A 16162-nucleotide genomic window follows, 5' to 3' on the forward strand; every position below is an offset into this window, starting at 1 on the left:
CTAATAGCCTTGTTCTCTACAATGGATGACCCCCACCAGGGTACAGGTAAGTTACAAGTAAATGCAGGTAAGTAATGGGGAGGGTCCTGGCAGGACCTCAAAATGAATCTTACACTCTTAAGTTCTACAGTATGAGTTTTCTTACTGATATAGGAGTACACAATTCACAGAAAACAATATCACAAAATATATGGTGCCACATCACAAAATAAAAAGTACAATATCAGAAATTTATAAGGCACATAAGCATAGAAGTAACCTAAACTATTAAAGGCCCCCCAAGGCCCCACCACATTCCTGGGGCCAGGACTATGCTCCATGAGGGAAAGCCCTAATACCCCTCGGGCCTTGCACCAAACCCCCCAGGAAGCTCACAAATTCAAGAAAAGTGCCCTCCCTGGACCTCCCCTCCAGGAGCCCCTTTCTAGCTAGGAAGGACTTCCCATCCCCTGTGGGAACCCTGTACTCCACCACCTCATAAATCAGATGCCCAGGTGGGGTCCTGGCCCCCTCAGATGAGTGGCTTCTTGTTTGGAGAAGCCTTTGGGGCCTCTGGCTCTTCCTGGGCCGCCCCCACCCCTGCTCAGAGCCTCGAGCACTGTCGCATGCTCCTGGGGTTTTGGCTTCTGCTCAGGGTTGGAGGCCTGGACCACCTTGCATGGCTCCGAGGCTCAGTCTGCTCCCAGGCCCTCCGTGCAGCGTCTCCTGCACCAGGTTCCCAGCCACGTGCCGGGAGCTGGAACCCCGATCGGACGGCTCCCTGTCTCTCTGGCTCTGTGCACCAGGCTGTATGCTGGGAGCCCTGGCTGCACACCAGAGGTGGCAGACCTGAGCCTCTTGCTCCCAGGGTCTGGCTCCATGCACTATGCACCATGCTGTGCACCGGGAGCCCTGGCCACAGGCCAGGGGTTGCAGACCCAAGCCTTGTGTGCCAGGGGTCTGGCTCCGTGCTCACATGAGTCTTTGGGGCTCTTCTGGGCACTAGGTCCACCTGCGGGGCAGCTCTCCCCAGCTCTTCTTCTGTTCTGATCTCTTCTCTGTCCCCAGATGTGTCTTCCCCCTGTGCTGGGTGCACGGCTCCTTTTATTCCCTCCAGAGGCTCTGACCGAGAGTGCTACCAGACCTGACGATGCAGGCTTCAGCCAGGTCCGTGACTCCTTGCACCCTGGGGGCTGAGGCAAGGAAAGCCCTGGCTAGCCATTACGTGATTGGTGGATGTGCTTCACCAATCACACTGAAGATTTTCTGAGCCTGAGCATGCCAGGCTGTATTGGTAGGTCGGCAACACTTGTTCTGGCATCTGCAACGTGGGCCCATTGCTCCTTGTTCTGTCGTCTGCCCCCACCGAGGACAGCCCAGCTCCATCCTGTTTGCAGCCCCCCTGCAGGGAGGTGGAGGCTGCTATTCAGTCCCCCTCGGTCTTCTCTTCTGCAAACTTAATCAGCCCAGTTCCCTCGGCCTCTCCCCACCAGTCCTGTGCCCCAGCCCCTCAACCATTTTTGTTGCCCTCCACTGCACTCTCCAATGTGTCCTCATCCTTTCTGTAGCGGGGGCCCACAACTGGACACAGGACTCCAGATGTGGCCTCCCCGGTGCTGCATAGAGGGGAAGAATCACTGCCCTCGATCTGCCGGCACCGCTCCTCCCGATGCAGACCAGGATGCCGGTCGCCTTAATGGCACCACGGGCACGCTGCTGGCTCCTGTCCAGCTTCTTGTCCCCCATCGCCCCCAGATCCTTTATGCAGAGCTGCTGCCCACTCCATCACCCCCAGCTTGGATTGCAGTAAGGCAAGCAGGGCTGTGCGTATGAGGGCAATTCTGGTTCCTGAAGGGCATGGAGATTTCAGCATCACTTGCATCTAAACAGAAAACAAAACCCCCAAATGCTGAAATTCTCTGGAAAGGATAAACAAAGCTAACCAACCAACCGACACACACACATGCACACTGGTGCGGTGGAGCCAGAGGGTTTTGTGTGGGCAACACTGAAACCTGCTTCACTTTCTTTGCTCATTTTTCATCATTGTATATCTAGCAAAAAGTTCTTGGGCCACTGGTCCCTTTGCGCCTGGTCCCTAAACTGAGCGAAGTGCATGTGATTGGACCTATTCTTGGGGTAAGACTCTATAATATTGTAAGTTCACTATTGTCCTTTCTTAAATGTGGCTCCTTTCTTCAGCAAATCTTATGACCCAGTGACCACAGGGGGAATCTTCACCAGCCCAGGAGGCATCTGAACTGCACATAAATGCTGTGAGCTGAGCACACACTTCTCCCTGACAGATGCACCCTTTTGATATTTGGATTGTGATGTGATGGCACTGGGACATGGCATCCCAGCGCAAATGCCGACAGTTCCTCATTCACTTTGGATACTGACTCAAGGGTCACTTCTTAGCTTTGGCCTCTGAAAGGAGTTCAGGAGCATGTCTGAAGTCACCCAAACCTGTGGTTAACAGAACAACCCTTCTTTTTCCCTTAAAACATACCTACACATCTCATTCTCTCTATCCAAAGGCCATGCCCATCCTCTGTCATCTTCCTGTATCAGGATTTATGGCTGTGAGGTCAACTCCCAATGCTACATGCAAGAAACACCCCCCCATTTTCAGGACCCAGGTGATGAGTCCTGTAACAGTGTAAGTAGAAAAAAGTGCTAGTGCCTGGCTCTGTGCCGGATCTCACAAGTGCTGGAATTTCATCAATTTTCATCATGGTTAAGCGGCTAATGTGCTATCAGTGTGTTTGCTTGTCCCCAAGGAGGGTCCTTTCTGCTGTGCTTGGGAAGACTTTGATTATTGGTACACGCTTCAAACTAATCTCCCCCACAAGCTCTGTTCTCAAATCATGTGTGAATTCTTCATGGCAAAAATTACAGCTGCCTCCAGTGATTCTGTCCTTGAAAGTGTCCTTAACCTGCCACTGGAAATGGTGCATTATATTATAGTTAACCGCATTGCATTAACCACGTTCCTAGTTACAGCTCTGCATTTTCAGCTGTTCGGGATTTTGCACCCAAACCGCTGATGCTGAAGAGTAGCATGTTCTAACAACCAGTTATTGGGGAACGCTATTTCCTTTTCTTTTGCAGCAACCAGACAATGCTGTGTAATTAAATAGAGTTTAAATGGGAAACATTCATTTCTAGACAAATGGATAATAAAGAGAAAAATCTTGAAAATATATGGCTATAGTTGCACCCCACTAGCACAGGATCTTTATACCGAGTTGGAAATAACATTACTTTTCCCAAGGGCAGCCTCACTTCCGGTGTGCCTAGACAAGATGCTTACTGTGCAGTAGTAGCTCGTTACTACTGCACAGTGGCATCATGGGGCACGAACCGTCACGCGATGCTACTGCGCAGTAGTAATTAGCTGCTGTGCATTAAGCATCACTAGGCAACTGTGCCAGGACTCTCCTGTAGAGGAACACCTGTTACTACACAGTCATTTAGTACTTGGTTATGCAAATGCTAAATGACTTGCACTAACAACTATTTACAATTAGTCACAATTAGTAACCACTGCACAGTGGACATCTTGTACAGACGTGCCCTTTTGAGACCTACAGATGTGAACTATTTCAGGTGTAAAGACTAGACATTTATACTTCACGTGGAAGAAAAGACTTATTTTCCCATGAGCTATTTTGTCTCTCGTTAGGTAGGAATTATGACATTAGTGCATGTTTTCCAGCCTTTTCAGTGATTCTGCTGTCTTGTTACAACATTTTGTGATGACATTGAAATCCACTGGAAGGGCTGGCATAAGAATAAACTGATCTTAATGAGTGTAGAGCAGTGAGGAAGCTGCATATGCTGTTTTTCATGGGCATTAAAGTTACCTGCATAAAGATGGAACTCTAATAAGGATCTCCATTGGTAAAACCAGGTCCTTAACCCCATCTTTTATGTGCAATTATCACCCAGATAACTATTGCCTGTCCTTTCTGCACCCACATTTAAACTGGTTCTGCAACTGAATTGAGTTTGCATTGTTTCGTGTGTGAGACACCAAATTAAGAGTTACAAATACCGCCCAGTCCTGAATTCACTGCCAACACCTGGCTGAAAATTCAGAGCAGTAGCAAAGGGGAACCGAGGACAGTAACCGGTTGAGTGACGGCACAGATACTCTTCAGTTGTAAATACTTACAGATGACAAATTGCAGATGTGCTTAAGGGAACGATTCTTCATAAACAGGTAGAGCCATTTTCTTTTCATGAAGGCCTTCATTTTTAAATGAAGGCAATTCCTTTAAGAAGACTAAAACAAGCTGTTAGCACTTATATCTGGTTTGCCAGTCTCACTGGGGGTTCATGATGAATCTACTCTTGTCTGAGTGAGTGCCACTCTCCAATAGCCGTGGGGCTTTGACTACATGAAATATATCTTACACTAACATTTACAAGCCTGGTGTTTGCCTCCAGAGTTGGCCAAGGTTCACTGAAGGGGCTGGGAAGTATTTCTATATAACCATGGCCAAAATCTGTCCTAATAGCCTACCCAGTAAGCATGCACTCCTTCCTATGTGTCAGGAGATGCTGAATACTGCATGTGCCCAAATCTAAATGGAGACAAATATTTGCATAGGCCTGTTACATAATTGCAAACTGGTCAAAAAATTGCTATATTTGTAAATATGAGTAACTCTGTACATGTTAAAAAAAAACTAAACAAACACCTCCTCCCAACAAGTATCCAACTAAATTTGGCTCCTCCTTTTACAAATATGTCCCTAAAAGTACATTGCAAAATTCAAGATAATGCATTTATTGCTGTTAGCCAAACTTCCTCAAGATTCTGTTAATAAAGAAAGAGAAAAAGCAGCTTTCAAATCAATAAGAATGAATGCAGGATCTTTGAAGAAACACCAAAGACAGTGAAGTCATGTGGCTGTTTGATAGACCTCTGTAGGTGTTTGCTTTGTGATTTGCATCAGTTAATGGGCATTTACTACTGTATAATCAGTGAGAACATTTTCATTGTAAATGCACCGTTATTACAAATTTAGTTGGTATTCATCACAACATCACTGACCATAACAAATTGATTTGGTCTTCATGTGGGTGTCATATGTGTGTTCCATACTTCCACAAGAGTGCTATTGTAATTCAACAGTAGTTTTCAGTAGTTAATACAGAAATAAAATAATTCCATCTAGGCCTTCATTTCAAATTTGGAAAGATGCAATCATGGTATTTCAGTACCTCCACACAGCTCTATTGGGCAAGATGTTGCAGTGATATGCACATTTTGTTCAAGGTCAATGAGTTAAACACAACCTGGTTAATTAACACAGTAATCTGGAGTTCCTGATAGTAGTCTGGCCATCTGATTTCCAACCTGCAGTTTGGAGCATGGGGACTTCCAGAAAGAAGTTTCCATTAGAAGTGCATGTCCATGTGTCTGTCCTGGAGATGCAACTAATCCTTTGCCCTCCCCGTGTCCTTCTGGTCATGGACTGAAATGCAGCCCCTTACAGAGACTCCACTTCTCCAGACTTCACATCCTCTGGCTCTGAGGCTTGAGAGCAGTTTCCGGGGGAATCTGAGGTGGTGTGAGGAGTCTCCCAGTAGCACCGCCTTCCCAACCCCAACACAGTACTGACGCAGGGCTTGATTGGATCTAATGGCTGTTCTCCCTGGTGAGTCTCACTTATGGAAACCTTTGGAAAAGCCCAGACAGTCTGTTTGGCTAAGCAAGAGCAGCTGACTCCAGGCTAACAAAAGCCTCCTGTATTCACATGAAACAAAATACCAGTCATGGCTCGAGAGGCGGCCTGCTCCTGTGGCTGGGTTCTCCACGAAATGCTGCCACGTGTCCTGGGACACCACAGTCCGCTGCACTGGTCTGGGAGAGGAGAAGCTACAGGAAGACTATTGCTTGCATGTGAAGGATAGCTGCATGCACGGCGCGTTGGTAAGCTGCATGCATGGCACGTTGCCATAGTCAAGTCCAAACATGAGCAACTATAATGAGACGAAAAAAGGGTTAGTCTTGTGGCCGGATGCTGACAAATGACTTCTTTCCTGGCTGCTGCCGTGGAGATGGTTTGAAAAAGTGTCTCTGCCACATGAGCCGTTCCTCTTTAATTTATGAACAGCAGCTGTAAGTGGTAATGTTGAGTGTAGCTCGCAGCCCCCAGCGCATGGAACGAATGCGCCATGTCTGGAAAGCAGGAACATGGCTGCGAAAATGGAATAGTTTTGCTTTGGGAGATCATCAGGGCCATTCCTGATAGATGGGTGGACGGTCAATAGCTCATTACCATTGCAATTTTGAACATGGACAATCTTAGCAGAAGTTGGGACACTAAACTGGTTATAAACTTGCTTTACAAGCAACACACTGTGTAAGCAAAGATATTGTATTACTGGGAGGAACTGAAGGACCGGAGGCATGGGGGGAGCTTTCCCTCTGGAAATTAACTTTACCCCAAAGTCTCTGAGGAATCCCAAGGGCTGTGATGGAGGCCCATAGTCAAGGGTGCAGTGTTTCAAACTAGATCTGTAACTCTCCTGATAGCTAAAAGCCCAGGGTGTAAGGTGTAGACTTTCTTTTGGCAAAGTAACACTCCTTCTTTACCCATCACAGCTCGCAGAAGATTTAAGCTATAAGTCACAGCCCATTGCTAGCATCTGACAAAATGGACAGTTGCCTATGAAAGCTCTTGCCTCTCTGAGCCAAGCCCTCTCTACCGGGTTGCCTTCTCCAGGGTTCATCAGACGGAGGCTCTGGGAGAACATGTGAACTTTCTACTGGGAAAATTTGGGGGGGTCAGTATATTTTCAGGGCTAGGGTGGTTGGACTGCACATCCCAAAGAAGGGTCCAAGCCAGGGAGTTTTTACCCCAGGGAGACATCAGATCACTCCGGTCCTAGACCCCAGTTGTCTTGGAAATAGATGGGATACAAATGTTGGGGCAGTGAAAGCCACCTCAGTGAACCCAGCCAGGGCTGTACAAACCAGTACTGAAGGTGGGGAGGACTGTGATAAAGCTTGCAGAAGATCTTGCTGGGATGGTGCACATGTGGATTATTGTAGCACCGTGGTTTCTGGGGTGTGAGCAGGAAGGCACTAGCAGTGTGAACGAGAGCTGTCAGCATTGAAAGAGCATTGAAGTGACTATAGCAATCTTCTTGGTTTTAATGTAATGGACCCTACACTGGGTTTTAAATTTAAATCTGGACCTCACTGAGATTCAGCACATAAGCCTGCATGGGGGTGTATGCCAGCTGATGCGTGCTCAGGCTGTTCTAAGGGATTGCTAAAGGCAGAGGTTTTGATTCAGCTGATTACGGGTTTGTTTGTTTTTTAAAGCCACGTAGGTTTGCAGGTTGTGTTTTGGTTTAGGAATAGTGAATCCTATATCCTACCTCTGTGCAGGAAGCTGCCTATAAATAAATCTTTTTTTTCAGCTGTATGAGTCTAATGGTGTGGTCATCATTTCATGGGCAGTATTCCCTCTGGAGTTAGTAGAAGAGTGGGATACCAATAAATGACAGCATTTGGCCCTTGCTGCATCCCAACCAAATGACGGCCGGATTTGGTTCTGAATTATAGTACATCCAGCCCTTAGTGAAGTGGAAACTTAGTGGAAGTGCACACTCAGAAGCAGGGCTTGCTTATATTTCACCATGCACGCTAGGCTTTGTTCTGCCATTGCCTGATTAGGAAATATAGGGAATGCTGTGAAAAATACTCCTTCACCACCAATTCTCATGACTTCACTATAAGCCAGAATGTATTTATTAGGCTGACAGTAGAAAGTGAGCCAAGGAACATGAAAAATTGTGCCCACAAGCCTGAGAGCATGCCAGACTTCTCCCGCAAGCAAAAGCAAATGAAGCTTCTGAAAGGGGTAGTAATGTCCTAACATTCAGCATAAAGTAATCATGGCACCAGGGTTTCTTTCCAAATGTGATTTCTCTTGCTCTGGGTTTGAATGTGTGTCGTGAGCCTGAGGCTGGACTGATGATTGTGTCACAGAGATGGAGAGCATTGTGCATTAGGCTTCAAAATATCAGGGCTTTTTGTGTTCCTGTTTCCCAACTGCTTCTATCAAAACCCTGGAACAACTGAAAGCTAAAGAGCGTTAAGGGCAGAGCCATGGGACAGCTTCTTATAATGCAGTTTTTGCACTGTCGCGCAGACAGCTACCATTCCCTGCATTGGTCTGAAACCCAGAATACCTAAAAGATGTGACGTCCCTGGCAATATCCACCATAAATAACTGTGATCTCAAAACTATTGTTCTTTAAATGCTATCTCCCATTTCTGTGGACTTCAGCAGGCCATTGGCTCATAATCCCTGCACAGCAACGATGTGCATTTTCTCCTTTCCCCTGATTTATCCTCCCAATCCCTGCAATTCACTGTCCAATTTTGCAGGACTAAACAGTCCTCTCCCTAAATGCCTAGAAAAGCATGTAGCTTGCAAGCCTAGAGTTGTCTGACTAAGCCTTTATATCAACTGGCTTCAGGGAGTTTAACCTATGTATTCCTAGATTTGCTGTTAACCCTGGATATTCATTTTAATTGAGCAGCTGTTGAGAAAAGCTCTCTTTCACCTGCTCCCAGTTTTTGCCATATATTTTAAATGAGTATCTGTCCGTAGAAACTAATAGACTGGTCACCCCCAGGTCCAGGCTGGACCCCAGTAGGGTTTATACTGCTTGGGTTTGTAGAAAAAAGCAAGACAGAGCTTTCCACATGTGCAGAACATGACAGACTCACCGGGTAGCCACTGAAAGCATATTACAGAAAGGATGTGGACACATTGGAGAGAGTCCAGTGGAGGGCAATGAAAATGGTTGTGGGGCTGGGGGACATGACTGGTGTGGAGAGGCTGAGAGAAATGGGCTGATTTAGTCTGCAGAAGACAAGACTGAGGGGGGATTTGATAGTAGCCTTCACCTCCCTGCAGGGGGGCTGTAAAGAGGATGGAGCTGGGCTGGTCTCGGTGGGGGCAGATGGTAGGACAAGGAGCAATGGGCTCAAGCTGCAGCAAGGGAAGTTGAGGTTGGATATGAGGAAAAACTTTCTCTCTAGGAGGCTGGGGAAGCACTGGGACAGGCTCCCCAGAGAGATGGTGCAGTCTTCATCCCTGGCTAGATAAAGCCTTGTCTGGGATGATGGAGTTGGGGCTGGTTCTGCTTGGAGCAGGGGCTTGGACTAGATGTGACCTCCTGAGCTCCCTTCAACCCTCGTTTTCCACGATTCTGTTATTTCTGATGATGTGCTCCATTTGTTCCAGCATGTCCCAGCTTATCCTGGATGATGATCAAGGCCCAGGTCTTGATCTACAAAGTCATCAGTTGGTTAGCACCTAGATATATTAGACAACATCTCTCCTTCCATGGCACATCAGGAAAACTGCCCTCCATTGGACCGGCACAAAACCCAGGCAGAAACAGCTGAAACCCAGAGATTAAAACATTTGAAGTTGAGGTGGTTTGTTTGAGGAGCGAGCTGCTAGAAGAAGTGAGCTGAGAGCATACTCAAAGACCCTGCCCAACTACTGGTAATGTTTTCCACCCATTACCAATATGTTGAAGAAAACCTTGCATCCCTCCTACCAGAACAATGGGGAACGAGCTGAAGCCGCAGGGATTCGGGTTCAGATGCTGCCTGCAGGTCAAATGTCGTCATGTTGCTTTGATTGTCAGGGAGTCATAGAAAAAAAATGCAGCACGACTGTCAGGCTCAGTCACCTGGTAGTAAACGTGGCATTTTGCCTGGCCTTGAGTAAGTGGAGGTGGATGCTGACGTGCTCCGCGCTGCTGGGGCCGTAGAGAAGGGCTCTGCAGGGGGAACGGATCGGTTGCATCATCGTCTGGTCCCTTCTCCTGATCGCAGAGAGGGCAGCTGCAGTCTTTGGAAGTGGAGAGAGAAGAGGAACATGTGTGTGAGAGAGCTGGTGTCACCACAACGTAAGTGTGAAGCCCACAGCAGTCAAGGTGCATAGCTGCCTTTGCTCCCCATAGAGCCCAACCTGCCAATCTGGCTGGAGGATTCCCAAATGCTCTGAGTTGCCAAGATGTAAAGAGCAATTTATAAATGCAGCCCACCACCTTCCCCATACTGAACCTCAGCAGAAGCCTGAGCTGACAGTCACTCTTTCCCTGGCTTTCGGGAAGGAAAGCCTTGACTCCCTCAGTGGTGCTTTCTCCAGCTCGTTGTTTCTGAGAGTCTGCCAGTGCCTCCGTGGTAAGTGTGCATCTCTCGCAGTGAAGTGTCTTCCCTTCATTTGTTTTGAATTGTTTGTTTCCCATTCACTTTGGCTGGATTTCAAGGTTAAAAAATAATATCACTTTTCTGTGCCAAGAAAGTTGAAAATAATTGGACAGCAAGAGGATAAAACCTATCACTGTAGAATGGAAGAAATATTTCAGCAAGGTATATAACTACCAGTTGCTAAATGAGTTATGAGGCTTGCAACACAAGAGTGGATATGTTACTTATAGCCGGAGCCAATAAATATCGGTAGCAATTCTTTTCCTTTACTCTGCGATAATCTAGAAACAAGAAGCAACCTCCATATAAATCTTCAGGTACTCAAGTAATATGCAATATAAGTTTACAGACAGCTTAAAAGTTACCTCCATTTGTAAGCATGATGCCACATACAGTCCAGATGGAAAGCTGTGGTGAAGCCCAGCCCGTGGGTAAGCAGCAGTTCTCTGATGCAAACACCTCTCATGACGTCCAACATCCTATCCACAGAGGAGGGCTTCTGTGAATTTTGCTTTGCTGTTTTCCAAATATCTGGTCGCTCAGAGCAGACAAGGTACTTCCTTGGGGCCAAAAAAATCTGAGATAAGTTGCTTTAGGCTTGCATGGAGATCTGAAGGTCTTCCAAAGTCTTGTTGGGATTTGCCAGCAATACAGACCTCAAAAGACTTGCAAAGGGGACCGGCCTCAGTTCCTACCCACTCTGGAAGGCCCTTGCTGCTGCCTCTCGCACCATGCCATCCAAAAGCCTCCTAAGCTTGGCAAAAGAAGGCGTCCCTTCCTACAGGTCACAGGAGGCCTTTAGGAGGCAGCCCTGGCTCAAGATAGAGGATCGGGGTTCAGGCACTTGTGAAGGCTCGTGGGCCAAGAGAATTGCAGATAAACAGCAGATAAACAGGCGATCTATCCTTGTTAGGAAACCTGCCTGCCAGGGCTTACGTCTGAGGCAGGAATGCCTGGGCACAATCTTCTGTCTGGAAAAGTGAAGCCATGTAATGTTAAGTCTGTTTTGGCCAAAATATCTGATTTTTTTTTAAAAGAAAGACCCAAGGATCTCCCTGACCATTTGATGTGCTGTCTGAATTTCAACTCCTCTACAGAATTTGAAGCTGTGCAGTAAATCTCACCTGGGAGAGTCCAGCAAACTGTGGCTTGTTTTGTTTTTGTTTTTAAGCTGTCTTCTGATTTCTACTTTTGACACAAAGGAGCCAAAAATGGGGAGAAAATGACTGAGTGAATACTCAAGCGCCTTTGCATCACAAAAGTACCAGCGCCTCTTTGCCCACGGCCTGTCGTGTATTTATGATTGCTCAAGGATAGTTTACTCTGCCACAGACAAGGAAATGGAAATGTCATGCACACTTGACTGTGAGAGTCATATACACGTAGGCCCAATTCTCCCGACAGGTATGGAGTGGAGAAAATGTGTTTCATCATGTGGATTTTCAAGGGAACAGGAAGCAAATTCGGTGACATGTACTGCATATCTGGAGGATATGAGACTTTTGTTTTCTCAGCTTGTCCTACTCTTTGCTCTTCTGATGGGCCTGGATGGAAAACATTTCTATTATGCAAAAAAAAAAAAAAAATCCAGGTTTCAAACGTTTTCATTCTGCCATAGAAGAAAAATGAGATGTTCTGACAGTATGCATGTGCTGCTTTTCTGTCACATTTGGTTGTCTTATCTGTACAGACCATAAACTCTGGGGAAGGAATGAGAATTAAAGCTAAGAACAATAAGCCGAAGTTCTCTTTTCTTCAGATCTTGCATGATGCTAAACTTTGCAAAATATACATGGCCAATAGGCCAATCTCAATCTTCTTCCCAGTGCTGCTACTTGGGCTTGGCAGTGCACATCCTCTTCAGATTGGTGGCCATGTCCTCAGGTGAGCAGCCCCCAGATAGTAGTGTTCTTCAGGAGTACACAGGTGTGCATTTGGTATCAGCGTTCAACACTTCCAAATGTTTTCCTATTTGAGCTGTTCACTAACTTTCAGACTTTGACCTTTGCCTATAAAAGAGACAGTTGTGTGCGTCTGCCCTGTTGATCAGGAAGCACCTCCTCCTACTCTATAGCCCAGCATTGCCTTACACACTTCACAAGCATCCCTCTGATAAAGCAACCCTGGAGCATCCCTGCTATTTACTGGGCTATGAAGCAGGTGTTTACAAACTGGAAACAGGCTTCACACCAGACAACAACCAACAGGATGTGCTGTCTTTGATGTGTGTGTGTTTCCTGAAACAATTACGGAAGCCAGGATTTGCACCCATCTAGAAAAGGACCCCATGAATTCATTCTGCAGCATCCCAGCTTGAGTGCACTATAGGTGAAGTTGCTTGTAGTTGTGTTGGTCTAAGGACACAGGCAGACAAGGTTCTTTGGGCTAATGTGATATCTCTTATTACACCAACTAAATAGTTGGAAAAACTGTTCTTTGCAAGCTTTTGGGTACAAACACCCTTCTTCAGGCACAGGGAGAAGAGAGTGTTTGTATCCTGTGCCTGAAGAAGGGTGTTTATACCCAAAAGCTTGCAAAGGACATTTTTCCAAATACTTAGTTGGTCTAATAAAAGAGATCACATTTACCCAAAGACCCTTGTCTGTCTGTAGGTGAAGTTGCTTTCAGACGGCAGGAAATGCAGCCTTTTTTGGAAGCCTCAGGCCAAAGGATGCCACTTGTTGACCCATCTGCAAAAGGATCCCTAGCCTTTTGGACTAGGGGGTGAAATGCAGCTAAGTGTGATGCTAGCTTTACAGGTCCTTGTGTGGTTTTGGCTCCAGAAATTGGCCTACCTTTCCCATGCTGTGTCAAGGGGCGTTTGGGAAGAACTTTGGCCTTTTGTTCATCACTAAACACGTGCTATGAGCTCAAGGGCAGCCAAGATCCTTTGGTTAAATCCAATATTTTTTATTAGAGCAACTAAATTAGTTGGAAAAATTCTTCTTTGCAAGCTTTTGGGTACAAACACCCTTCTTCAGGCAGAGGAAGCATCTTCAGTTGTTGTATGCTCTTCCTAGATGCGATAGAAGCCAGTATGCAAGAATGCTGCTCAGTGAAAATGCAGATGTGAGGCAGACAATAGGTGAGAAACAGGTTGGGAGTGGTGACCTGGTCATAAAATGTAGCTGGTACAATGTAGAGAGGTTACCTGTGGTATTGGATGTTAGGCAGGTTATAATATGCCATAACTCCAATGTCTATATTTAGTCCATGATTTTTTGTATCCAGTAGATTTATGACGTGAAGTTCATTGACTCATCTAAGAGGGTGTTTTGTAAATTCCCTTTGAGGACTGGAACTGAGAGATTGGAGAAAAAGTGGTTGTCCTGTGAGAAATGTGCGCTCACAGGCCATCGGGTATTTTTGTCTTGGATAGATTTTCGGTGTGCATTCATTCTGGTGCACAGTTGTTGTTTGGTTTCTCCTACATATTTTCTGTCAAGGCATTTGGTGCACTAGATGAGCTATATAACATTTCCGGAGTTGCAGGTGTGAAATCCAGGAATGGTGGTGGTTCTGTTGTGGGATGTAATTATTGTGGGAGTGGTGGTGATGTGTTAGCACGTTTTGCATTTCTTGTCTTGACATGGTCTGGATCCATTTGTTGTGCTTTGGGCCTTAGGAATTTTGCTTCTGGTGATGAGGTTGGTGAGGTTCACTGCTTGTTTAAAGGCTCGGATGGGTGGTTCTGGAAAGAGCGCTTTAAGAATTGGAGCTTCCTCTAGTATGAGCTCAAGGATTATGGTACCAGTACGGCACTATGGCACCCTGCCATGTAACCGTGCTTTACTGCCTTTGCCCTTTTATGACTAAGGAAAGGAAAATACCCCTTCCCAAATAAATTGGTGCTGCATTTTCCTCTCTTTGCCCCCTTTTGGTGGGGGAAAAACACCTGTTTTTAATGCAGAACTAAAGAGAGTCTGTTTTTCATTTAAAATCCCTCCAAAATATCACAAGTTTAAAAAAAAAAAAAAAAAAGGAAGTATAGTAAGGCTACAATTATTGTAGGTGAATAGAAAAAGTAGGGAGCTGGTAAAAAAAATTAAGCCCATGCTGGATTTTTAAATTGTATCTTATTTTATTTTTTCATTTTTTGACAATGTGGAAATAATTTCAGCTCTATACCCTAGACTTTTTTATTTTTATTTTTATTTTTCTCTTCACTCTGACACCACCACCCCCCTCTCTTCCCTAGTCCATGGGGAAAGAAGGATAGGAGGAAAAACAATATGTGTGTCCTAGAGAAGTAAATGTTGTCTCTACCTTTTACATTTCCTCTTACTTTTTTTTTCTTTTTATGCCTTTAAGGGGGGGAGGGGGAAGCAGTGGGCTTAAAAAGAGGACGCAGATTGCGGTTTTTTTTATACTATTTCAAGTGCAGCTAGTTAGATGGATTACTATAGACATGTTTAAAGTAGTCTGAAGTGTATCAAAACAGGCCATTTTGTCTGATGGAGCTCTGTGTCCTTTGCAAACCTTTTATTTAGTTGAAAAACCTTTTAATCAAAACAGTTTTATCAGCTCTATTAAACCAGGTAATTATGGGCTCCTGGTGATGCTGTGGCCAAGAGGGCTGAAGGTCTGAGTCCTTGCTTGAACAAATAGGAGTGTTAAGTAACTTCCCCAGGTTATGCCAGCCGAGGGACTGGTCTATAAGCAGGCCATTAAAAGCATTTCTAATCTGATGTGTGCCTTTCCTTGAAAAGTTTCCTTTGGACAATTTTTAATTGACTGCTCCTAACTCTGTCCTGTAGAGGCAAATACTTGTATACCACCCTTCATCAACCTTATGATTTTCTATTTAAAAAGGAGCTTTTTTTTTTTTTTAGGCTACAAATCGCTTCCCAGTTTGAATGTGCTCCTATCACTCTGTGTGATACATACACTACAAGAGTTTCTTTGTTACAGTGATCTCCGGGAATATGTGCGCAGGGATGGGGATGCGGTGGGCATCCTCCTCTCCCCCGAAGAGCACAGCGTGTCAGAGAGCACGCCTGCTTCATTGCACACGATCCACCCCATGGCCCATGGTCCCAGCCTGAAGGAGCCATCTGGACAGAAGACGAAGTAATTTAGTCCTTGGCCTGTCTTGTGTAGTAGGTGCTCCTGGCGCCAGGAAGCAGGCTGTGTCATGTGGAGCACGACAAATCAGGGTATTAACCGTAATGATGAATAATCTATGGGACTGAAGCAATAGCGATCAATAAATAATAAGTCTGAGAGCACCAGCACTTCCACGTAGGTCATGGAAAATCTCCCTCCACCCAGACCTCAACTCTTACTTTCCTTCTCTTGTTGATTTCTCTTATTCTTCTTTGGAGACTAATTGCATTTTATATGGAGCTGCTTCCCTGAGCTTTACATACTGGCTGTTTCTTTGGGGGTGTTAAATGCTGAAAAGAGCAGGAATCGGAGCACATACAGTGCACAGGTAGAAATTCAGTTGCCAGATAGCCTGGAAACTAAGAATACGTGAGCCTGAATACTAATACGCTATGCTAATGGATCAATTACTTGTCATATTCGAACGGGCAGTGCTTTAATATTTGATGCTGAATGTACTTCCATTGTGTAAATGCTTATGTTGTGTAATGCAGGCTTTGGCAGGAAGGTGACTATAATGTCACTACTTAGGGGATGCACGTCTGTGTTTCTCAGCTTCTCCACTTTATCACAACCTCCTTTCTCTGGGGTTACCTCACTTCCCTTGTTCGAGCCTTTGGGCAATGTCAGAAGTTCAAGGAATTGTTCTGTGGATTTTGAAACCGGTTCACTAATTTATCAATGTGAACTCAGAGACGAACTCGCAAATGGTGCGGGTGGTGGGAACATGGTTTGCTCAGTGGAAGAGGGGAGGGTTTTTTTCTAGAAGGAAGAGCAATTCCCTTCTCCAGCATTTTTTTTCCATTCATTTTC

Source organism: Crocodylus porosus, unplaced genomic scaffold, assembly GCF_001723895.1.
Source record: "Crocodylus porosus isolate Cpor-Errol unplaced genomic scaffold, CroPor_comp1, whole genome shotgun sequence".
Classification (NCBI taxonomy): domain Eukaryota; kingdom Metazoa; phylum Chordata; order Crocodylia; family Crocodylidae; genus Crocodylus; species Crocodylus porosus.